The 23,993-nt window shown below is 48.9% G+C and overlaps 2 protein-coding genes across 3 annotated transcripts in view; one reads left to right on the top strand and one right to left on the bottom strand.

Annotated features, from left to right (window-relative positions):
- SEMA5B (semaphorin 5B) overlaps positions 1-10,023 on the bottom strand; it is a 351,344-nt gene extending 341,321 nt beyond the window's left edge. For both annotated transcript variants that reach the window (XM_090045998.1, XM_090045999.1), the window contains exon 1: positions 9,885-10,023. The gene's annotated coding sequence lies outside the window, so the exon portion shown is untranslated. The remainder of the gene's footprint in view (positions 1-9,884) is intronic.
- A 314-nt stretch (positions 10,024-10,337) lies between these two features.
- PDIA5 (protein disulfide isomerase family A member 5) overlaps positions 10,338-23,993 on the top strand; it is a 192,202-nt gene continuing 178,546 nt past the window's right edge. Inside the window, exon 1 of the mRNA XM_090046002.1 lies at positions 10,338-10,478. The gene's annotated coding sequence lies outside the window, so the exon portion shown is untranslated. The remainder of the gene's footprint in view (positions 10,479-23,993) is intronic.

Here is a 23,993-nt window from a genome sequence, read left to right as displayed (position 1 = left end):
AGTGGCTTACAGTGTAAGATGTAGCAAAGCTCTTATCCGGTCTGCTTCTGTATGAAAGCGCTGCTCAACGCAAGGCAAAAAGTCCAGCTCTTCATTTTTTTTCCTGAGTCCATCAGTCTCGGCAAGAAAACCAGCAATCCTCATCCTTTTACTTCTATTACTAATCAATTTTGTCTCTGCGCCTGATGCCAAAACATTTGGGGGAAGGATGTTCATCTAATTCTTTAAAGAAAGTACCTTTTTCCACTGGTTTTCAAGAGCCATAAGCACCCCAAACACTCTACCATGATCCACAACACAATTTACCCTAAGATCAGGAGAAGTGTTCCCATGCCTAATTTTTAAAAAAAAAAACAAATTGTTTCCAGTGCATTTTAATTAAAATGTAGAAACACTTCACCTGATCTAAAGGTTTGTAAGAGCTTACGTCTTACCAAACCTCATTTGGAGGTAAATCTGACCCACCACATAACAAACACGTCTGCCCTCAAGTCTTTGGATTCCCATTCCCAGCCACTCTCAGTGTGCTCCCAGTTGTTTTAGTGCGGCTCTCAAGCCTACAATGGGCTTGCACCCTTGTAATTGAGAGAAAAATTTGGTCCAGAAGCTTTTCATGGCTGTTCAAGCCCTCTGGGAGCTCTGTAAGTGGATAGCAGGCCATACTGCCAGAAAACAAAAAGTTTTCATTAAATGATAACATCTCTCCCAACTAAAAACAGAGATTGTGTTACTTAGAGGAAGGTTCGACTTCTTTCAGATAACAATTATCACAGTTAAGGCCAGTAACAGCCTGGCATTATACTAATAACTTTCTGAAGCCACGTCAAGAACACTTGCATTGTGTTTGCAACAAGGAGCTTGATCCTGCATAATCCTGTTCACAGGTAGCTTAACCGAAATGAATAAAACGTCACGGCAAGGACTACTTGCAGGAGTCAGGGCTTTCCGATTCAGGTCATGCGATCGCCAGGGTAGCTTGACGGTTGCTTCTTAGGCACTAGAAGCGAACTCTCCTGTTTCACTTTGGTTTAAAAAGTCATCTTCCCCTTCTCGAGCATCTTCCGGTTTTTGAGTAGAGGGGGGTGCTGTGTCTGAGCCACTGTTCACGCGTTTCCACAACGAGCTGAGCCCACGCTGTGCATCTCTGCTTTTCGGCAACCGCTGCTGTTCCAGTCTGCAGCGGTCCGTGCTTCTCTGGGGGATCCTTGTTGTTCTAGCTTTTCCTCACTCACATGCCTCTGCATCTCAACCAAGACCTGCAACATTTCCCCCTGTCCCCTTCTTGGAGGGCCCTACTCCTCCTTCTTGACTTGCAGCTTGGTATGCTAGTCTAATCTTTGCCTCGTCTTCCAGCTCTGTAAATGCATCTCAGTCCTGACCTGCAGCTCTTTGCTATTCCAGTCCAGCCAACCTCCCACAGGTTACACCAACAGCATCCAGTTCGGTCTTGCGCAAGGTATCCTTGGGGACATTCATGGAAGACCCACATGAATGTCAAAGACTGGGAAAATATGCGAGAGACTCCAAAAGTTCATTCTTTCTAGCTTCTCAAAGACAAGCATACGGGGTAACTAGATTACCGTCTAAACGTACCTGTAAGAGTAAGTGGTCCCCTGAATTTAGCAGACCCGATATAAAAGGGGCCAATGACTAAAACTAATCAGAAGTCAATTGCAGGTTTTGTTAACAGTGAGAGCAATTACACAAGGACCACCAAGAACACGGGCAATTTTAAAATTAAGAGTCGATTCTTTTTTCTGAAAAAGATACCTAGTTCAAACAAGAAGTAATTCATAGAAGCTTTGGGGCCTAAACGTCTTACCGGGCATCAGATGGTTATAATGACCCTTTCCAGACTTTTCTGTGAATGATAGGAGGAAAAAGACCCCAAAACAGGATTCAAAAGTAAAGTGTAATGCAAGCCTTCATCGCACACGCACTGCCACCAGTCCACAGGGCTGCTCACACAGTGAAGCCTATACACATTCACCGTGTGAGGTATTGCGCTTACCACGAACAGTTTTAGATGCGTTGACCTCCATGCTGACTATACTCATGGAACCAGAAATAACTCAACATTGGGAGTAACCTTGTCCAGTTGGCTGTTCAACGAATTTAGCATTTGGGATGCCTTAGCACTTGAACTTTACATAGAGATTCTTGGCAAGGAAGAATGGCATCGAAATTTCAGCCTTCTCAAAATTAACTCATGCCAGCTATCATCAGTAGCATTATCATTATCCGTGAAACTGTGTTCAAATGAAGAATCAATAAATAAATAAGAAGAAGAAATTTAGAGGAAACGAAGTGGTATTAACATTCGAGGAGTATAATGAATTCATAAGTCTCCGAGGCAAAGCAGTGAAGCCCAGCTTGACAAGGCAACCGAAGACAAGTAGGTGAGCAAAGCTCATTCCAAATAGACGTTGTTTTAATATTTCAAAGACACATTACAGGGAACACTCATCACATTAGCAGTACCATGTTTTATATTCCTGATATACCGTCCTAGTCAAATACAGCAGATAGCTGGTAAATGACTCTCCCAGGAACAATTTCTGTTGGTTAAGGGGGAAAATGTTAAATTTAATAAGATGTTACTCACTTCCGTTTCTTTTAATTAAATATACGTATTTACATAACAAGAATGATCTGTCCTTGCTACACGCCCTTACAGAGGTGAGTGTCTTTTCCTCCGCTGCCAAGTAAATTCCTCAGGTGAGCGAAGGGCTGCAAGACTCAGGTTACCCAGCAAAACCGTTTAAGAAGGAGAGAGCTGTATAGTCTTTCAATGGGATCCACAGAAGCAGTGAATTGATGCCACTTAAATGCATGCTTATAATTTAGCCTGTGCTTAAGGCCTTTCCTGAATTGGGCCCTGGGAGTCACATGCAGGTCCTACCCCTATCTCTGCTACCGACCTTACTGAGTTCCCTTGAGCAACTCTCCTATGGGTAGATTTCTCTTACGGTTAAACTCCCATTACATTTTAGCCTTCAAAAATATTACTGGGCACCAATCTGCCTCTGTCGGCACCATAGATGGAGGAAGAAAATATTATCCGGGGGGGCTAAGTGCATGCATTAGCACGAGAACTACAACACACATTGTGCTCTGCGCGGTGCAACTCGGGTGGGCATCACAGAGGACAGTCCGGTTTTCTGCTACTTTGTCCTCTGTTGATACAAAACCCGACGCCCTTATGCCCTCTATTTTTCTCTTAAATAAAAGGAGGAGATACCAGCCTCCAGGTCCTTTTAGTGGTTACTCTTAAAGAGAAAAAGAGAGGGCACAAAGGCTGCAGGTTTCATATCAATAGAGGACAGAGGACAACCGGACTGTCCTCTATGATGGCCACCCCAGGTGCAGCGCATGCATGGTTATCCTCTTCTTCCTCAGCCGTGCGGAGCTGAGCGTGTGGCGTGCTGGCCTGGCTGCACGCCGAGCGGTGCCACGGTGCTGCTGCTGCTGCCGGCCGCCGCAAAATTAGTTTGTGGGGGCTAAGCCCCAGCCTTCTGCCGCCTATGGTCAGCACCTACATACCTTTCAAATCTGCCCCTTACTTCCTCTGCCTGGAGATATTATTACTGCTTATCGACCACGCAGGGGTATCACGAGAGCCAATACACCTGGCTGTGTAAATCACTCATCAGCCTTACATGGAAGAAGCCATTTATTTTTTCCATCAGGAACTTGCCAGCACCTTCATGACACCCTCGTGATTAATTGGTACTGCAGAGGGACGTAGCAGCCCTGCCTAGCAGCTAAGTCTATGGTGCTGGATACCAGGGCACCCGCTTTCCCCCAAGACTTCCTCCCATGAGTTGCCACCATTTCCAGGCTTGGTGCAGAGTATACAGGACACCTCAATTTCTCTTACTTTAGCTATTTGAATTGCAATCCTAATGAAGCGATAGTGAAGCTGCCTTAAGTCTGAAGAAGCATGTCAGATGTCAGGCAAATGTCGAGGCTCCCACTCTTTGCTTTTTAGTGTTAATGCCCTTCAGATGTACCGTGGGCTTTGGAAAGGTCACCGAGTAGAATATTATGTGGACTTACAAACGCACACCAATTCCCCAGCCAGCGCACCCGACGTTCAGGCAGAAAGGGGTTTTCATCGTTTACAGAAGAGTAGAAAGAAAGGGCAGGCAGGGGAAGCTCTAATCCCCTTAAACTCTTGAGACCAGGCCAATTTTCTCCTCCATTTTACAGACCAGCTCAAAAGTACTCTCAGGACCTGGGCTGGCCTCTGCTGCCTTCCACCTGCTAGCCGGTCCAGCCGCAATGAGCTTCCTAACCATTTCCTGATCTGTCCTTCCACAAATGAGCCCCCTCGAGCGGGAACTGCAAGAAGAAACGCCGTGGATGTGGCCAGGAAATACAGACCACCGACGAGAACCCTGGACAAGAGGACAGCCTTAGTGGGCAGCCTCTAAGTCTTTTAGTCCCGACCTTGCCTTGGACCCACGTGGAGAGGTCCAGCGCTCTCCTAGCGCTTCTTTGAAGTTTGTGCAACTCCACAGAAGCACAAAGCCCATCTGCATGGATTCAGACCCGGTGAAGGGCTCCTCCCATGCTTTTTATTATGCACAACCAGTGCAGTTAAGCAGTTTGGTTTCTATTCCTCGAGTAACCACTAAAAAGATCTGGAGGCTGGTATCTCCCCCTTCCTGGTGCTCTACGCAGTCACCGCTAGTCATTTTGTTAGAGCCGCTATCTGACCCACAGTTAACATTTTTTAGGTTTTAGCCAAATAAGTAACTTTCATTCTTTCATGTTACCTTTGTTCTTTCAAATTATCTTTGAATTCAAGATGCTTGAACTCTATTAAAACAAAGAGCATGCAACATATATCCATCACAGCTAAAATACTCTCTGCCTGTGGATGGGTGCAATTCATTCCCTGATTCATGCACCCACTGTTCCTCCAGGGAGTTTCACACATTTCCATGAGCTCACAGCACCGGATTTTTGCATTTGAATCTCTGTGTTCGCTATAAAAGATGTGTAAAACCTCATGTAGCCAGACACAGACAGCTTGGCTACACAATGCACATCTTAGGAGGCTCTAGGGTGTAAATTATTCCAAAAGGAGTCTGGAATAAATTACACTGAATAAATTGACTCCAGATCCACCTGTTTTGAATGGTGGTAAATATGTTTTGCCAAAGGCACCCGCTTTTGCTCAAACCAAGCGCTCGTTGAAAGTCACGGCATGAGGAGTCTTGGAGAGATGCAACCTGCAGGGAAGTCACAAACCTTTAAAGGACAAATTGCTTGTGGACTGGCTTCTTAAAGGCTCAGTCCGCCAGTCTTTGCTCGCACAAGCAAAGGCTGCAAGCAGCCTCTCTGCTCCCCATCCAATTATGCAGGTCTTCAGGAATGTCCTACCAAAGGTCCAAGGCCTTATGGCCTCTACTAACTACTCAAGGATGGGGCCCTTGGCATCTCCCAAGATTAGACTCTTACACACTAGACCTCATTTTGGAGCTCATTTCATGGATCTGAAGGCAGGGACAAGCTCATGGAGCTCAGCAGAGTATACATAACTATACATAACAAAACACATAACTATGCACGCGTCTACATGTTCATTAATGCACTTTTGCTAATGCGCATTAAATTTAATACTCCATTGTGAGGGACCAGAAGAAGGCTCATTACCTTATTCATAGAGTCAGACTTTGGAAGGGACCTTGCAGATCACCGGGTCCAGCCCCCTTGCTCTAGGCAGGAAGACGACTGGGGTCAAGTGACCTCAGAAAGGTGACTGTCTGGTCTAACCAGTCTAACAGGTGACTGGCCACCCAACCTTATTTTAATGCACATTAGTGAAAGCACACCGTTTTTTGCAATGCTTTAATGCACATTAAAATCAGCTAATGCCCATTAAAGCGCACATATAGATATGCCCTGTGATGTTGATTTGTGGGCTGTTACATCTCAGCTGGCCACACGGACCAAAAGAGTGATTCTCATCCAAGGGGCTGTGACACCCTAGGGTGCCTCCATTCCCTTTCAAGGGTGCTGCACAATGTTAGCACTGTTGCATGTGCAAACGTGATTCACAAGATAAATCCAGAGATTTCAAAGAGAAATCCACACTGGTAAAAAAAAAAAAACAACATTCTGCCCTGTTTGTACGCTGAGTGCTTTGCAACAGAAGAACTGCTCTGTTTTTCTGTGATCAAAACCTGAGCGAAAGCCAGGACCTGACATTTTCCAAGGGGTGCCTGGCGTCTAAACAAGTTGAGAACCACTGCACTAACAAGTTGCTGCACAGTGGAGAAAGTCCAGGCTTTGTAACCAGCACATTGCAAATTGTTTGGTTCCTTAAAATAACCTACCAGGCCGAGTGCATTTTATTTTGAAACCAGGAAACACACAGGAATTTAGTCAGCTCTAGGAGGCAGGTCACCCACAAAGGTCAGAAGCGGTGGCATCCGACGAAGGCCTGACCCAGCATGGTACCGATTCTGCCAGACGCCCGGCTGCCAGAGAGCACTGAGCACGCGCAGATCTGAGGTGCAGGCCGTGCAAGGACACAATCCTGCACTTCTACAACCTACAGCTCAATGACAAACAATCAGAAGTCACCCAGACTTCCGATGGACTCTCAGTGTGCTCACGATTGACTTGGGGATTAAGCCTAGCAATTACCACGTTTGCTTGTGATCCGTTTGAAGTTCCCTAAAAAGGAAAGACAGTTTTCTTTGCCCAGCACAGGCTTAAATTTAAAGCAGGCCAGTAGGCCTATGCCTGGAAAAAAAGCTGCTTTCTGCAACCAGGTAACATCCTTCTTGTGTAATTACATGCCGCATTTATTGAGTTTGGAAACCTTGGTTCATAGCCACTTGTGCTGTAACAACACCGGTGCTCCTAAGCCAGTCGTGAGAAGTTTGCAGAAAGCCCGGATACATTTTATGGAGCTTAAAAACTGCAAATGCCCTTAGAGTATTTAATATAGGCCACAATCCAGCAGAGCACGAGCTGTTTCTTAGCAGCTGAGAGTTGCCAGCACGCTTAAGAGCTTTGCTGGCCTTGGTGAACAAGCCTTGAATCTGGAACAGGGGACAGCCACCAGCACTGCCGTCCTCCACAAATGACAGGAACGGGGACAAAATGATGAAGGCAAGCTCCGCTCTGAGCAGCCGATGCAGGACAGAAAGCACTGTCCGCCTCCAAAAGCTTCAGCAACCTTGTACTCCTTATTCAGATAACTCCCACTGAGACTAATGGGAATTTTGATGAAGGGCCTCGAGATTAAATGCACCCTTGCATCTCCCAGAACGTGCAGCTGTCGGGGAGAAGGAAGAAGGACGCTGAATTACAATGCGTTTCCAGGCCTGTGCGACACACCTTGCTAGAAGAGTGCAATTGCTCTTTCCTAAGCAGGGGAGCTCACAAAAAAAGAGAAAAACAGCAATAGAGAAAGGAAGGGGTATTTTGTTCCAAATTCCAACTGAAGTCTTTCTACAGCACACTCTTCACAGCAACGATTAGCATTACAGTGGGGCTAGCTGCGCAGCGCCATAGTGCCTCAAAGCAAGCCCTTTGCATAAATCAGGATAATGTGCATTAGAATATTCCAAGCTCGGCCATGTGCAGAGGATCAGCATAAGGCCTCTGCATCATTTCCATCCTGTTTGGAGGCCCCAGCTAGAGTTGGATGAGGTGCAACAGGATCCGCTGCACAAACAACCGCAGTGAATTTCTCCCGGGTCTGTCCAGCACTTTCAGCTGTGATCTGAGTCACCGCTACTTAAAACAACTCATAAATACCCAAAAAACAACCCAATCACTACTACGATTCCTACTATCGAGTTCAATTTGCCCCATATTTATTTATCTTTAAATCTTTTCTGAGTGAAAGACCCAAAGTCGTGGAGTGGTTTCTAAAAACGGCCTTTAAGCAAACAAACATTCTTCCTTCTACAATATTTGAAACTTCAACATTACAGCCATAAAACCCCGTACATGAAACTGGCTATAGATCAAGTACAACTAGCTTCAGCAATTGCCTTTGCCCCAAATGAGACCAATGCAAAAATTAAAACATAGGTGACAAGCAAGTTTTGATTTGGCTTCCCCCGTCAGCAATCCTGGTTTCTAATGAAATACACCTGATTTCTCTCCATTAAAACACGTCAGTTTTATACCAAAAGTTCTGCAGAATACAAAGATGCCAACTGCGTAGGTAAAGGAAAGGTTAAAGGTTGCATGTGTTTAAAAAAGAAAAAGCAAATCTATGCGCCTGATCGATATATTTCCCTAGGCTAGAACCAGATGAGTTCTCAAAACAAGCTAAGGACGGAGAACAAAATGCCCATTTCTCTTTCTGGTATGAAAAGGAGTGCTGAAAAGTTTGATCGTGCCGTCAGTGAAATCAATGAGAGTTTTGCTGCAAACTTCATAGCCAAAGCACAGCACCTTATCATGTCAGCCTTCTTAATAGGGGAAAAAAGGGGCTTTGAAACCAGATGGTATTATTTCGACTCCAAAAGATGTAATTGGGGGGGGGGGAACACCCAACTTAGGCATGTCGCAAATGGCTGCGAGTCTGGAGTAAAACAATAGGGGCCTTGATCATGTGCTGCCTACTCAGGTAAGCCGTCACTGAAATCAGCAGCCCGGGCTATCGGATCACCCCCGGTGCCCGGGCACATGCTCGCTAATGCCCGACACAAACTCCGACGCGGAGCTCCAAGGAGCAGATTTCTTTGTGGCATTGTTTGATGCTGCCCCCTTTTGCCAAACAACAAGTCAACAGCCTGGACTGGAGCCACGGGGAAAAAAAAGGAACTTTTCATGACATGCATTTGTTTTTGGTAAAACACGATCATGCAGATGGTCTCGCTTAACCCTGGCACTGCCGCTCAGAGCGCCGCGGAGAAATTATGAATCGCGGCGACACAGATTTGAGACCTGGCGGCGGGGCAAGATCCTTTCCTTCCGGCGGCAGAAACCGGACGGCAAATTGTTCTCTGAGACAACGCTGCCCTTCGTCCTCGGGATTTGGAGGGGGATTTCTGCTGTCACCGGGGGGGGCCGCGCGCTGCCTTCGGCGGGCGCGCTACCTGAGCAAGGGCAGCAGGATCTTGGCACGGGCGAGCCACCTCAGTCATTTTTCTCCCCCCCAATCCTGGGAAAGCGAGAGGGCAGTCAGGCCGGACCACCAGAGCCATTTTAATTAAGCATTTGTTTCACTCTCCTCCGAAACATCTGCATCCCCCGCACCCCAGCATCGAGGGGCTGGGGGGGGTTTTAAGGAGCCCCCTCCCCGGCTCTCTGGCTACACAAACCGATGGGGGCCACCTTGCTAAAGGTTGCTACTTCCCTCTCTCCCCACTCCCTCCTTGAGGCTTTTGTCTTCTGGGAAGCTTTTCTGGGGGGGAAAAAAGAAAAAACCCGCCCTGTGACTTGCACCGCTGAGTCCCCCGGGTTGCCCCCGTGCCTTGCGGGGGTCAGGCGAGGGCAAGCGCGGTCCATTTCCCCAGCCCCACGCGGGAGACAAAGCAGATGCCCACATGCGGATGGCAGGAGCCCCCCGCCCGCGTCAGGATTAGCCCACCCCGACAGGCTGCGGACAAAGCCTCTTTAGGGACAGAAGAAAGGAAAGACCCACAAAAAAAAATCCATCCATCACCCCAGCCCTGCCACCCTCGCTCCCGAGCAGCCAGGCGGCACATCCTGCTGTCACCTGCCGGGCCGCCGCTCCCCACCGCTCAACCCCCTTCGGGAGCTAAAGTTTTGGTGGCGGGGGCCGGCAAGGGGATCCCGGGCGGGCGGGGCAGCCGCCGGGAGGGGAGCCGGTGTTTCACGGCCGCCGCCCCGCGCCCCCGCCCCGGCCCGGAGCGTTCCCCCGGCGCCCGGCGCGGACTGACCTGTGCGGGCCTCGCCCGGGCCGCTCCATCCCCGCGCCCGCGGCCGGGACCCGCCGCCGCCGGTTCGAGTCCCGCCCTTGCCAACTGGGGGGGTCGGTTGTTTTGTTTGGTTGGGGGGGGGGGGTTGGCTGCGCTTCTCTCCCCCCAGCGAGGCGGCGGCTCTCTGCGGCCCCTCTGCCGCTCCCCCGCCGCTTTTGATCTTCCCCGGGACGTGAGCTGCAAGCCGATGGGCCGCCCCGGCCACAAAGACGAGGAGAGAAGAGGGAGGGGATAAAAACCATCCTGAATTCCCTTCTCCTCCCCCGCCTGCAGCACGCCAGCCCCCCGCACACGCGGGGCGGGGCGGGGCGCCGCAAGTTGCCGAAGTTTGCAGGCGCCCCCGCGCCCGGGGCTTCCCGCCGCCGCCGGGCACCGCGGGCGGGCGCTGACGGCAGCCGCGGCGGGCAGGGTGGGCCGCGAGCACGCTCCCGGCAGGAGTCGCCGCCGCGGGACGCTGCAGCCTCGGCCCGCGCCCAGGGACAGCGAGCCCGGGGCTTGCCACCGTCCGCACGGCCGCGGAGGCAGGCGCGGGGCCTTCACGCCCGCGGGACGGAGGTTTGGAGGGGATCGGGGGGGCGGCAAGGACTCCCCCCGGCCCCGCTTGGCTCCGCAGCAAGCCAAGGGCAAGCGCCCGTGGGCGGCTGGTGCCTCCCGAGGCTGAGGGGGGCACCCGCAGGAGCCGGGGATGGGGCGGGCGAGCACCTGCGGAAGCCGCTGGTGGCGTGGGTGCCGGGACAGGGCTGGCGAGCACCTGCGGAAGCCGGCGGCAGCGGGGACCAAGCGGGCGAGCACCCGCGGAAGCTGCCAGTGCCATTGGCAGTGGGGACGGAGCCAGCGAGCACCCGCAGAAGCCATCAGCAGTGGGGACGGAGCTGGCGAGCACCCACAAAAGCCACTGGCAGCAACAGCCCTGTGGGGGGGGGGGGGCACATGCCCCACCGTGCCTACCCTAGTAGTCACCTGTGCAGTGTTTTTCAATCATCTAAGTAGCAAGAACCCCCTAACTTCTGAAAATGTTAATAAATACCCCAACACTCAGTTTTCCAGGGGATTTTATATTTACAGACTAATGTGTGACATGTGTTGGGGGAAGGGCTGTGTATATGAGGCCAGAATATGACCAATGTCTGATCTGGTGTGGGTAGGGTTGCTACCTTTTACACCAGGGGTGCGCACCTCAAGTATGTACCTGGGCTAGAGGTGATGCTGGCCAAACCTGGGAGGGTTGAACCCAGTGCCGCGCAAAGCGTGACACACCAAATTATTACTGGGGAATTTAAAGCACCACGCAATGTGCAGCACACCAAATTTGTTACCATGGTTTTGAGAGGAGGAAGGGGCAAGAGAGCGTGTTGGGGGACCCACATACCCCCTGCCTGTGTCTCGCGTACCCCGAGGGTAGGCGTACCACAGGTTGAGAAACTATGACCTATGGCACTAGCCAGGCAGGGCTGAGGCTGAAGAGGCTTGAAACTTGGGGTGGAGGGGGAGTCAAAGGGCAAGTGCCCCAGTGCACACCCCTGGCTTTGGATGATGCTATAATGCAGCAGGGAGGAGAGGGGCATTTTTTTGTTTTAGCTCTGTGCTTCTTGGGGAAGGTTTTAAGAGCAGTTTCTCAAAGCTCCTTGGGTTACACTGTGCTCCCCAGACTGGTGTGATGGGGTCTGGGTGGGCCTCAGCCCCTGGAGACTACAATACCCCAGGTCCAGTTCATAGAAAGCCAGGGCTGGAAGGGACCTCACAAGGTCATCAAGTCCAATCCCCTGCTCAAACCAGGATCATCCCTGACTAAACCATCACAGCCAATCTGCTCTTGCAAACACCCAAAGATGGAGATTGCACATCTTCTTAAGATGGCCTGTCCCAGGTCTTGACCACTGGTTGTACCCCTACCTGAAAAGCTCCTACTCTTTTCAGCGTTTGAGAGCGGAGCTCAGGAATACTTCAACACAGCGCAGGACTTTTCCTAAGAACAGGGTCTTTGACCACATTTACTCCTTTCCCTCCAAGTCTCCAGCCAAGACTGCCTTTCTTGCTTTTACCCACATCACAAAGGGAGCTGCGTCTCGCTAGGGCTGTACACGCAGCCTGCACCGTGGAGGGAAGGACCCCTGGCCGTGCTGCCCTCAAGCTGTAGGAGCGCCCTGCATGCAGCTGCCCTGCGGAGGTCATTAGCAAAGGCACCTGTGGCCATGCATGGCAGAAAGGCTTGGCTTTTGTTTAGGGTGGGATCCTGCTCCTAATTAAGCCTGTGCAGAGCTCTCCAGGCCCAGCAGCTTGACTTGACAGTGCCCCTGGCTGTGCTAGCAAGGTGCTGACCTGCCATGTCATGAGTTAACTTCAGGAAAATAAAGGCCTTTTTCCCCCTTCAGACCTGGGCTGGAGCATCTGTAGTGACCCTACACTGCAATCGAATCCATTGATCAGAGGATGGGAAGTCACGTCTACTCTTTTCAGTGTTGGGGTGGTGGGGATGAGCTCAGAAATTCAGGAATACAGATACAGCAGTTTGCCTAAGAGCAGAGGTTTGCCTGTATGCCCTTGACCAAATTCATCCCTTTCCCTCCCAGCCAAAGTTGCCTTCTTGCTTTTACCCTCCACCACAAAGGGAGCTGCATCTCACAAGGGCTGTACATATGCTGTTAATATGGATCTTCTCCACTGGAAATGAGAACCTCTGGCTCCATATAAATATTAATATGTTATTATCAATATGCATCACAATTGCCTTAGTAATGTGCATTTATTTTAAAATGTTATCTAACACCGTGTAAAGACCAAATGTACTGATTATTAATAATAATAGATAAGCAACCACATACTGGAAGGATAAAAATCCATCAATGGTATTTAGTGACATTTAAAAATTGCAAGATAAGAGTCTCAATGCTTTATTCCCAGAATCCCTAGAAAGACTTTCCTCCAGTGACATTGTTGCATATACAGTGAGGCTGTTTTTTATTCTGTAGGCTGATCCAGTCATTGATGCTGAGAGTGTGTTATAGGGATATAAAATGTATGATTGTATGATGTCTCATCAATGCTAATATGATAATATAGTGTGAGAGTGGTGGGTGTTTCCTGAAATCATGTCTTGGGAAAATAACAGCATAGATTCACTAGGGGAATCATCCCACAGTAAATAATCATTTCTTGCGCCTCCTAGTTTCTCTATCCTTCTTTAACACTGTTACTCATTAACTGTGCCAGCACATTCGCTAGCGCTATAAGGCATCTCTGCACAAGTTTGTATCAAAAGTCAATGCACTAGTTATATAGATTGTGTTTTTATGCTGACTTTCCTCTTGGAACTGAAAAACAAGAGGCTGGTCCTCTCCAACTTTTGGGTTATCTTCCAGTTACAAAAGAGTTGTGATGCCACAGTGTGCTTCATTCAGTCGTGCAAAGGGACAGCCCTTATGGTAAGCAAAATGCCCAGACAGAGCCGCTCTACCAGTGTAGCTCGTTCCACCCTCGTTCATCCATCTCACCCTAATGTTAAGACTGGATCCAAAGCCCGTTGAAGTCAATGGAAAGACTCCAAATGACTTTGTTGGGCTACAGATTAGACCCCTGAACAGCAAATGCCACATGTGCTGGATTGTCGTTAGGTCTCTCGCATGGCTGGTGCCTGTATGTGATCAGACAGAGTCGGGAATATGGAAATGAATAGCTCTTTCTCCTGTATCCCTTTCCTGAGTTGATGTTGCTTCGTCTTTTCTCGACTCCTATTGCTTTCTGCAGTGTTGCAGCTTTTATTTTTATAAAGATGGCACCTTAGCTTTCAGTTGACCAGTAAATACTTATCATATTTTCCCATTTCCTTACTGTGCTGGATGGTTTGTTACCAGGGCCAGATTCAGGGGAGGGTGTGGTGGCACGGATGCACCCCCCCTTTCATTCCACAATGCCGGGACAGCAGCAGCTGAGATGCTTTTTTCAGTCTCCAAAGCAAGTAAGAAGTCCTCCCTCTCTATGCTCAACTGCACATCCCCGACCCAGCCTTTCCCCTCGCCCCCACGCACTGCTCCGCTGTCTCCTGCAGCCTGGGAGCAAGCATGGGGAAAGGAAACCCGCCCACTGCTTCTGTCCCCAGCCAAACCTGGCTCCATGTGCAGCCTGGCTGCAGTGGGGCAAGAGTGGCTCTTGCGCCCCCACCTCCTGCCCCCGCTCAGCTGGGAACAGCAGCAGCAGCAGGCTGGGAATGGGGGGAATAGGGGTAGGGATGTGCTGCTGGAAGGGGAGGGAAGGGAGGTGGGAGGGGAAGATTCCTACTTGCTTAAGAAACTTTTTAAAAGTCCTCTGCTACTGGTGCTGCAGTTCAGTTTGCCCACCCTGGCGTGGGAAAATGGGACCCAGGGTGCAGCCACCTCTGCAGTGCGGGTCACTGCTCCTTTCTGAAGTCCTGGATCCATGTTTGCTACCTCATTGCAAGTGGTTACATTACACTTCAGTGTCTTGTGTTTTTAAATCAATGATGTGCACCAGCTTGGGCACCAGGAGGACACTATACCCCCAGTCTGTAATACTGTCATGGAACAGCACTGATATTTCATTTTTAAACTGCAACTGAAGCCGGGGCTAGATTGCCTGAGCCCTGGGGTTGAAATGCTGAAACTCTCTGCAATTAAAACTAAGAATCCCAGGGGAGTCAACTCTACCTTGCTTTCCTTGCCATGTGCAAATTAAATCTTGAGCTGTGCACATTAGCTGCAGACTTTGTAGAGCAAAGTCCTTGTCAAGGTGTCATGGTACTTTTTTAAAGAGAGGAGTCTTGCCCTGAGATCCTTGAGCAGAAAATTTCCTCTGACACTGTTGTGCTTCAACTCCAAAAGCAGCAGCATTTCACTGGGAACTTGCCTAGGTGTTTTTAAAGCTCTTCAGGTTCTGTGGGATCTTTCATCCTAAAACACTGTAACATTTCCAAGATCACTGTGGGTTTTACAGCCCCTTCTCTGCAAATTATGGCCTCTTGGAAACTCAGGGCAGCAGCAAGGATAGAACTAGAAACTTCCTGTCCCCGAGCTAAAGCGGGATCTGTGTTAGCAGCTACCTGCATGGGGGCCTGTGCCACTTGGCTGTTCAGTTCAGGCTCTGTGCAGTAGAGAGCAATCACATATAAGTAGTCAGGACCATACAATTATTATTTGCTATCTAAGCCTTTTTCTGCCTACAGACGCCTAGCTTTTCCTTCCCCTGCCACAGTACGGGCAGAGCGTGTGGGGCTCCTTTCTCTGACTTGGCAAGTGAGCAGCTGTCACACCACAGGCTGTATAGTTCATTCGATTAGAGAGCGGTTCCTCCTTACCTAAGCCGCAGAACTGGTGGCAGGTGCCTTCTTCCAAGGGATCCCCCTTCAGAGACCATTTTTGTATGGGAGCTGTCTTCACAGATTCACAGACGTTTAGGGCTGGAGGGGACCTTGCCAAATCACCAGGTCCAGCCCCTGCTCTGGGCGAAAAAGATTGCTGGGGTCAAATAACCCCAGCACGGTGTGCAGTCTGTCTTGAATAAAGTCCGTCCCTCTGCTGTGTTTTTCTGCCTTGCCCTCTGCCTATCTACTCCCTTCTGTTTCCCCGCAACCTTTTTTTCCCCTCAATTCCCCCTTCTGCTTCCGGACGCCACCGTGCAGAGCTGCACCTGCCCTGCCTATGGCACTTGACAGCCGGACAGATGGGATTGTCCTGGCACTTGCATACTCTTGCCCTGAATCTTCTCTCGAAAAACTCTGGATGTGATTTTCACCGCTAGGTGGTGGTGGTGCTTCCTGATGTTCCCTCGAGTATGGCATCGAGGAGGGACAGGGCGCCAGGGTTCATGCTCCTGGCGAGGCATCTAGCACAATAGCAAGGGTGTGACTACACGAACACTTGCTCGGCCACCGTGCATGTAGATAAGGGTTAAGGCTGTGCTCGCGTATGGGATTTTTAAGCTGCACTTTCTGTCTAAGAGGTCACACTACACGACAGAGGCCAGGCTGTAGGTAGAAATCCCTTGACTCCTACTTCTCCATGGTGTCGGCTTAGAGTCCGGACAGAAATTTGAGCCAGATAAAGGAGGGGGAAAATGCTATTGCATGGGACAAAGCATCCGGACAGAAGTTTGAGCCAGATAAAGGGGGGGAAACATGCTATTGCATGGGACAAAGCAAAGTTCAAGCAGAAGTATTGCTGCCTGCCAACCCAGGGAGGGACATTCATTGCTATTAGCTGCGGCAGTGGGGAGTCATCGAAGGGGATGGTGAGCATACAGGCTAAGCAGACCAAAGGGAGCGCTGGGGCTTGAGGGACACGGGGGGAGGAACTGAGCAGAGCTGCTAACCGGTGGAGAGGGGCTGACTTCAGGCACACAAGCACTGTGATGGGGGGGAAAGGGTAGGTTTAGGAGCCTCAGCTGGAACCGGCCTGTCAGTGCCCGAGTGGGCGTTCTCGGAGGTGGGGGAGATTTGGTTTCAGTTTTTTAGCGACAGTCAGATAGTTCAAAAGCAATAAGCATTGCCGGAATGACAGTCACAGGAGCATGCTCCAGCCAAGGGGCTGTGTCATTTCTGGGGTGCGTTCGCATGTAGAGAACTGATCTGCTTCTAGCTGAACTAATTGGAAATGACTCCCTGAAAGATCAGCAGTTTGGTGCGTTTGGATAAATGCTTTACTGGCTGAGGCTTTGGAGTGAAATACAAAGAAAAGTCTTGATATCACATCAGCTCTGACTGCCGGATACCAGTGTAACGTACTGGGATGCTGAATGTCATATACTATAATGTTGTAACGTGAACTACAACGTCCAGAAGCTTCCAGGGGACTGGAGGAATGAACTTCAACATGCACTACAGAAGGTGTCGGGGGGCAGGAGGATGCTTATTTATCTGTGTCTGTCCCCGTCCCCACCATCGCACTGGCTTGTGATCCTAATCCCCAGCACCCCCTATGTAAAAATGGGAACTTCCCTTGCTGGCTCCCTGTGCCAGTTCCTGGGATTGCGAGGTTTGGTACAGAGAGCTTCCTCATCCTAGAGCAACTAGCCTAAAGATGGTTTCAGCTGTGACTCGTTGAAAAATATAGATATCATTTTGCCGTGATGGACAAGCCCATTTGATGGACACGTTGGGAAGAGGAGGAAATGGAGACTGCCTTATGTCCATGGCTTCCTCTATCTCTGCTTTGATCCGCAGCAGTGCCCAAGTGTGCTTAACCAAGCTCTGCAGCAGCAAGCCGCTTGTCATCCTGGTCACTGAGTGGCCAAACACTTCCACAGCCCTATGTCGACAAGACTGAAGGACTAAGAGTAGCCCAAAATGTCCTTTGGGCTACAGCTGGGCTTTCTCAGAGGGAGACTAGGAACAAAATGAACACATGAAGAGGGAGCACTGCACAGCCAGCAGCAGCAGCAGTGGAAGATGAACACAATCCTGAATGATCAGATTCAGGTGATAAGCAAAAAGGGTTTTATCCTTTAAAGCACTTAGAGGTAGGGATATTTGCTGGAATGTGAGATTAGTTTTAATATAGTCCCAGCCATGACTCACGGTCTCAGACAGGTGGTGACAACAGCGTTTTCACAGAAGACAAAACTGAAGATATGACACGACACGAGGGTCTGGTCCACTGAAAACAGCAGGATAACATCGAAAGCTATGGGGACAGTGGTCCAAAATGGGACAAGTAGAAAACAGGGAGGGAGAGCTCAGAAGATCACCACGATACCAGTTCTTCACACTCATTTCCTGGAAAGCGCTTAAATTGGGACAAGACAACTGTTGGCTTGTCGGACAACTACATTTGACACCTTTGTTGCTCAGGGACAAGCAATATGCAGTTGTTTTCCCCCCTGGAGCCACTTCAAGTTGCCAACGTTCATGCATCTCTGGGCATGGCAAGAAGGCAGGCAGATGTTAACATAGTTAATGCAGGCGAGGCCTGGGACTCCCAAGTCTCACTGGCGAGGGACGGGGTAGAAGAAGGTTCCCAGGTTCTTCTCCCTTGGTCTTTGTATGCTTGAAATTGTACCCAGGGCTTTGACCTGTGATTCATGCCTCCACACAGCGAGCATCCTCATTCCTGGAGCTCACGCAGCACACAGTCGCCAGCCATTTACTGGCAGATCAAAATAACAGTGAAAAATTAGGTTATAGCAACACCATTAAATTAAAAGGTTCAGTCCCACATTAGAAGCCTTTTTCTTCCCCAGCTCAAGCTCTGTGAACAGAGGTCATACACCAGCAAACAGTTTTTGCCTTGGGATTAAAAAAATACAACCCGCCACTGAAGCCCTTTCTCGTACTCCCAGAAACTTTATCAGAGGGACTGAAAAATTCACCTGTTTGCTGCCAGTGGGAAGCTGTCCCTGGTGACTATAAGGGTCTTACCCTTATTTTCCAGAGAATTTAAGCCTTCTTTTCAAAGCACTATTGTTAGGCATGTGAGAGGCCACAGTGATGAATTCAATCTAAGAGCCTGATTAAAACAAACAGAGGACTTAAGCACTTGTCCCCAGCTTGGCTATCAGCTTATATGACCCTGGGCAAGTCAGCTCAGACTTGATCTTCCAAATTATGCAGCACGACTACCTCCCAGTAATGACTCTGGTAGCTTGCAGAAATAGGGCAATGCCCCTCTAAATAATTGATTTAAAATTATTTAAAGATATACTACCATATCCCTAATACACTACAATACTTAGGGGACTCAGTGAGCCGTGCTCTTTTGAAAATCTGGGCCTAAACACCAATGCTGAACAGCTTAGAGCATCTGACCCTTAAGCTTTCCCCCCTGCCTCTCCGCATCACCTGCAATACACTGAGTGGTGGATCACAGTGTCCTGGCTTAGGAGATGCATGTGCCCAGCAAAATGGGGATACTTTTCAAGGTTTCCTGGCTCCCAGCTGTGTATATCTTCCTCTGGGGCACTTTGGAGAGGAATGCAGTGAAAAAAAGACCATCCACCATCTTCCCTTTCCCCCATTCTGTCTAGAAAACACGTCCTAACCTGTTTAAAGCCAGTTTGAGGGTAAAGAGTTCAGAGCATTGGTTAATGCAGCATCTTTTCATGGCTGCCTGCTTTTAATGAGCTTAACTAAAAACCCTGCCGTCCATACGCAGTCTGTGATATTGCAGTGCTTATAATTCAGTCAAATCAAAACCAATTGACTTTCAAATCTTAGCCATTTTGGCTGCAGGGCTGTTCAAATTAAAAGGTCATGAGAATTTTTTTAATAGGAAAAGCATTTTTTTCAGTGTCCTTTTATTCAGAATCTGAACTTTATTTAAAAAAAATTCACCTTTGAGAAGAGACCAACTATAGTAAATGTCATCCCCTGCCCCGCATGTTTCTAGACTTTCCAGAAGTATGAGTGACTGGAAATAAGGAGTTGGGCTGGAAACTGTTTTACAACTTTAATTATAATGGTTATGACCAAGTGCCCACTCTCTAGAGTAACGGGCCTGGGCCACCAATACCAACCCAGCGATGCACTTGGGCTCTGGGAAAGTTCACATCCAAGTTCCTGTCCAAATCTGAACTTCACAACTTTGGATCTGTCTCATTAGGAAGCCTAAAATTAAAGCCCAAACTCAACACCCAATTTTTCCCCGCAATGAGAAGGATCTGGGCTAAGTTTTGTGGCTCTGTTCCCTCTGAAATCACAATGGTGATTGGTAGTGACATAGTGCCATACCAGTAGAAACCCATCCCAAAGGATGTGCAAATCTTCTCCTGGTAAGCGACAGGCAAATGCATGTCCCCACATCTGTTTTCTCATCTTTTCCAAGACATTGTGATGCCTCGCAATCAATGCGATGCTGCACAGCATCAATGCGATGCTGCAGCTAGTAAAGCAAGCAAAACGCTGGCTTGCATCCATAGATGCTTCCGAAGCAAATCCCGGGACGTCATTCTCCCCTTGTACTCGGCCTTGGTGAGGCTGCAGCTGGAGTACCACGTCCAGTTTTGGGCTCCACAATTCAAAAAGGATGTGGAGAAGCTTGAGAGAGTCCAGAGGAGAGCCACACGCATGATCAGAGGTCAGGAAAACAGATCTTACGATGACAGGCTGAGAGCCATGGGACTCTTTAGCCTGGAACAGCGCAGGCTCAGGGGTGATCTGATGGCCACCTATAAGTTTATCAGGGGTGACCACCAGGATCTGGGGGGACGTTTATTCACCAGAGCGCCCCAAGGGATGACGAGGTCGAACGGTCACAAACTCCGCCACGACCAACTCAGGCTGGACATAAGGAAGAATTTCTTTACTGTCCGAGCCCCCAAGGTCTGGAGCAGGCTGCCAGCGGAGGTGGTTCAAGCACCTACACTGAACACCTTCAAGAGACATTTGGATACTTATCTTGCTGGGATCCTATGACCCCAGCTGACTTCCTGCCCTCTGGGTCGGGGGCTGGACTCGATGATCTCCCGAGGTCCCTTCCAGCCCTTTCATAACGTCTATGAAATCTATTAAATTTGCTCTTGTCCTTGACCGCCCCCCGCCATTCCTCCCATTCAACAGCAAGCTACGAACTCCTCCATGTAGGATTTACACAGAATCCTTACAACAGAGATGTGCGGAGAAGAAAGAAAAATGAAAAGAAAGGCCGAGTGCTGAGGCAGCCAGGTTTCACTAACACCTGGGGACGTCCTGCCATCAGCTTTAAGCCTGGGAGGAGGAGCAAGCACTGCCGTCTCCAACTGAGTTAAAAAGGACCACTGCTCACAGCGCCTTGATCTACCCTCGTGGCAGCTGCAACGCAGTAGGACATCTCCAGGGCGAAGTTGCATGTTATCTGTCTCTAGTGGGTTATGGAATAGAGAAAAATCCCACACAATTTACTGATTTGTTTGATGCACCTGGCTGGGGGAGTATTTGGTTGATTGCACAATTTCACAATGATTGCACACTTAATTCATACAACACAATTTTATTTTAAAATTCCTTGCTACACATATAACACTGCTTAGCTTTAAGAAATTCTTCCCAAGCAATGCTATAAGAATTAGTATTACAAACGCAACTACAATTACAAGTAACGGTTATTGCTCATGGTATACTTACAATCCCAGAATTCCTAGAAATCAAATCCCCAGATATACTTTCATTCTTTAGTGATGGTTTTAGGGTTGGTCTCAGCGGTGATAGGAACAAGTCCCTTTCCTTCGGTCCCACTCGGGCACGCCGCGGCTTCAGCATGAACAGGATTTCTTGTTCACGGGGAAGGTGGTTCAGAGGATCAGTCTGATCCAGCCGACGCTTGCGATTCTTCCTTCGGTGTTCTGCGAGTGAGGTTACCGCCAAACTGGGGCTGTTGGTTACAGTTTTTATTGGGTGAGTTGCTGTCTTGGGCCCCTCCTACCCAGACCTGTCACTACTCCCAAATTTGGGCTCAGATCTTTTACCCAACGGATTCCTTTTCTGGGTCTTCTTTGGGAAATTTTCCACACCACTGCTGTGACCTCTTGCCAACCCCTTTTCAAAAGCCCCTAGCTTTCGATCTCTCGGAGCGTTTGCCCAAGGGTTGCTTTAACTTTGTTAAAGGCCTCTAGAGGTCAAATTTAAAAACCAAGACATTCAGCACGTTCGCTGCAAGACCTCTAAAGATAAAATTCAGACTCAAGACATTGACCACGTAGGCAGAAACAAGCAATGACCCTAGACAAAAAGATGAACCTTGCTTTTTTTCTAAACTGGCTAATGGGTTTTTATTACAAAAATTCAAACTATTACATTCAGTATGACATTATCCATCTATTAAGTGATGCACTAGTAAAAACGTCAGTGCAGCCAGAGATAAATTCAGGGCAGGTCATAAGTTGCACAAGACGGTTGCACTGTGTTTTGTATTTGCACTGTGCCATGATGTAAAAGCTTGCCAGCTGTAGTCCTGGTTCACAATTCATGACTTCCCGTATCACCTTGCTGTGAAAGACAAGTGGGACAAGCTATTAAGCTTAGGCCTATATATTTTACATGTATCTGTTTATCCGCATCTCACAGCCCACTAAAATCACTACACTGGATGCAGGCATAAGGACATCTCTAACAAGCAAAGCTTCTCTGAAATGCTGACCCCTCTTAAGAAGGTGTTGACCTCCTGTGGACTCTACTGGTTCGTCGAGACAAGTGGCTCATTAAACCATCTGGAGGTACAAAGGATGGGAGCAGCTGCTTGAGGAAAGAAGATCTAGGGCAGCGTCTCCAGATCTTGCAGGCAACAACCCTCCTACGACTCCCTGACCTAGCTTATGGCAACGGGAAAGGAGGATGTGTGTACTGAGGCTGACAGGGACAGCGAAGTATGATGTTGCCTGCAGTTTATTACTTTGCTCATCATCGTTGCCCCTGGGCCAGAGAAGGTGGGGAGACAGTCATCCAGGGTGTGGGCAGGGGCTGTCCGAAAAGGAGCTAGGAGGATTGAGCTGAACCTTTCTCTGGTTTACTTCTCTCATTAATAAAATGCAGTGTCAGCAGGAGGATGGGGTTGGCGGCTTTTTTTCGTGTGGGTTGTATGTGTAGAACAGGCTGGAAAAGAGACTCACAATACCTCAGCTCAGAAGGTTGCCTGACAGCACAGCCCACTGCCTGGTGGAAACCTGCAAACACTATATCATCACACTGCACTGCACAGCGTCCTAAAGAGTGCGTCTGCTTCCCTTCACAGGCATGGCCAGAGATGCCAATAAAGAAAAATGATTGCAGCAAAAAAGTGCATTGGTGCAGGAGGAGACTGGTTTTCTGCTCTAATTTTCAGTGATTAAAACCCTGCCAGCCACTTCTGCTGAGCACTGTTTCCTTCACTCGACTTGCGTGTCACAACATAAAGCGGCGGACAAATAATCACTAGAATTCCACAAATGAGGCCCGACATCAAGGAGAACCAAGAGCTCTCAGGTGGCTTTGAAGGCACCATAAAAGCATAGTGCTCTCATAGCTACATGAGAACAGGACAGTCTTTCATCTTAGACTACGGTACCTTAAGTCTGAGATCAAATCCTGAACGTGCATTTCAGGAATTCTGAGCAGAGAGCGTCTTAAACAAAGTATAATCACGACTGCTGTGAAACTAAGCCTGCACATGGATTGGGCATTGTTTCATACAAGGTTACTTATTAAACCATAGTGTTAGATGGTGATAATTTTTCTACTCAGTGGCATCTGATTACTAGATTGCAAATTATTAATTATACATTGCTGAGCATGTATTTCCTATTTCTCTTCCATACAAAGTCGCCCATCAGAAATCTCTACAGCAGATGAGCACATGCATTAGTAAGTGTATTGCTAGTTAGTATAGGCTAGATATTATACTACATTGTAGTTTTCATTTACTCTAGTAACCCAGTGGATTCCATGTGCTTTCAGATGATGATCCAATACCCACTTGTAACAGGGAGCTGGGGATTCCCTGTTACTTGAGGGGGGAGACAGCCACGGGGAGGACCAGGTGAAAGAAGCTGCTTCTTAGGGGCTGCAGAAGGATAGGTTGCGAGGGATAGGCTTCAAGTGCCTGTTGTAGAGCTAGCAACTATGCTTTAGTACGACAGAGGCAGGGCTATTGCAAGGCTAGTGATTTGCAATAGCACAGTAGGGCAGAGGCTGACTTAGGCAACAAGGGCATAGCTGCAGCTGTTAGGTCAGCCAGCAAGCCTAGCTGGAAACATCTGTAGCTGGTGGAGGGGAGCAGACACAAGGCTGGGAGGGGCAGGGCTCAAGAAGCAGCAAGGCTGGGGCTAGGGAAGCAGTCTGGTCTTGCAGGCTGCCAAGGGGGGAGCTCTGCACTAAAATGGCTCTGCAAAACAATGGACAAGATCCTGGTACAATAAGCACTGACAGTGAGGAACTGAAGGCTTGCTAGGTGCTAAGCCTCAGGATGAGAAGAGGATTTGGTATGTAGCTAGAGTGCTTACCATTTTAGTTATACCCTCTTTTTCATTACAGTTTATACTGGAGGACCAGATCAGGACTAACAGATGAGGTTAGAGGTCCCAGGTGTGCCCATGGGGCATATGACTGTTTTGAGCCCTGTCTGGGGCCAAGCTCCAGGCATCAACAGGTTGCTGCCCTGGAGGGTTGAGACCTGAGCC

This window comes from Crocodylus siamensis, chromosome 4 (genome assembly GCF_052110815.1).
Source record: "Crocodylus siamensis isolate JL-2025a chromosome 4, ASM5211081v1, whole genome shotgun sequence".
In the NCBI taxonomy this organism is placed as follows: Eukaryota; Metazoa; Chordata; order Crocodylia; family Crocodylidae; genus Crocodylus; species Crocodylus siamensis.
This window is presented reverse-complemented; position numbering and strand designations above follow the sequence as displayed.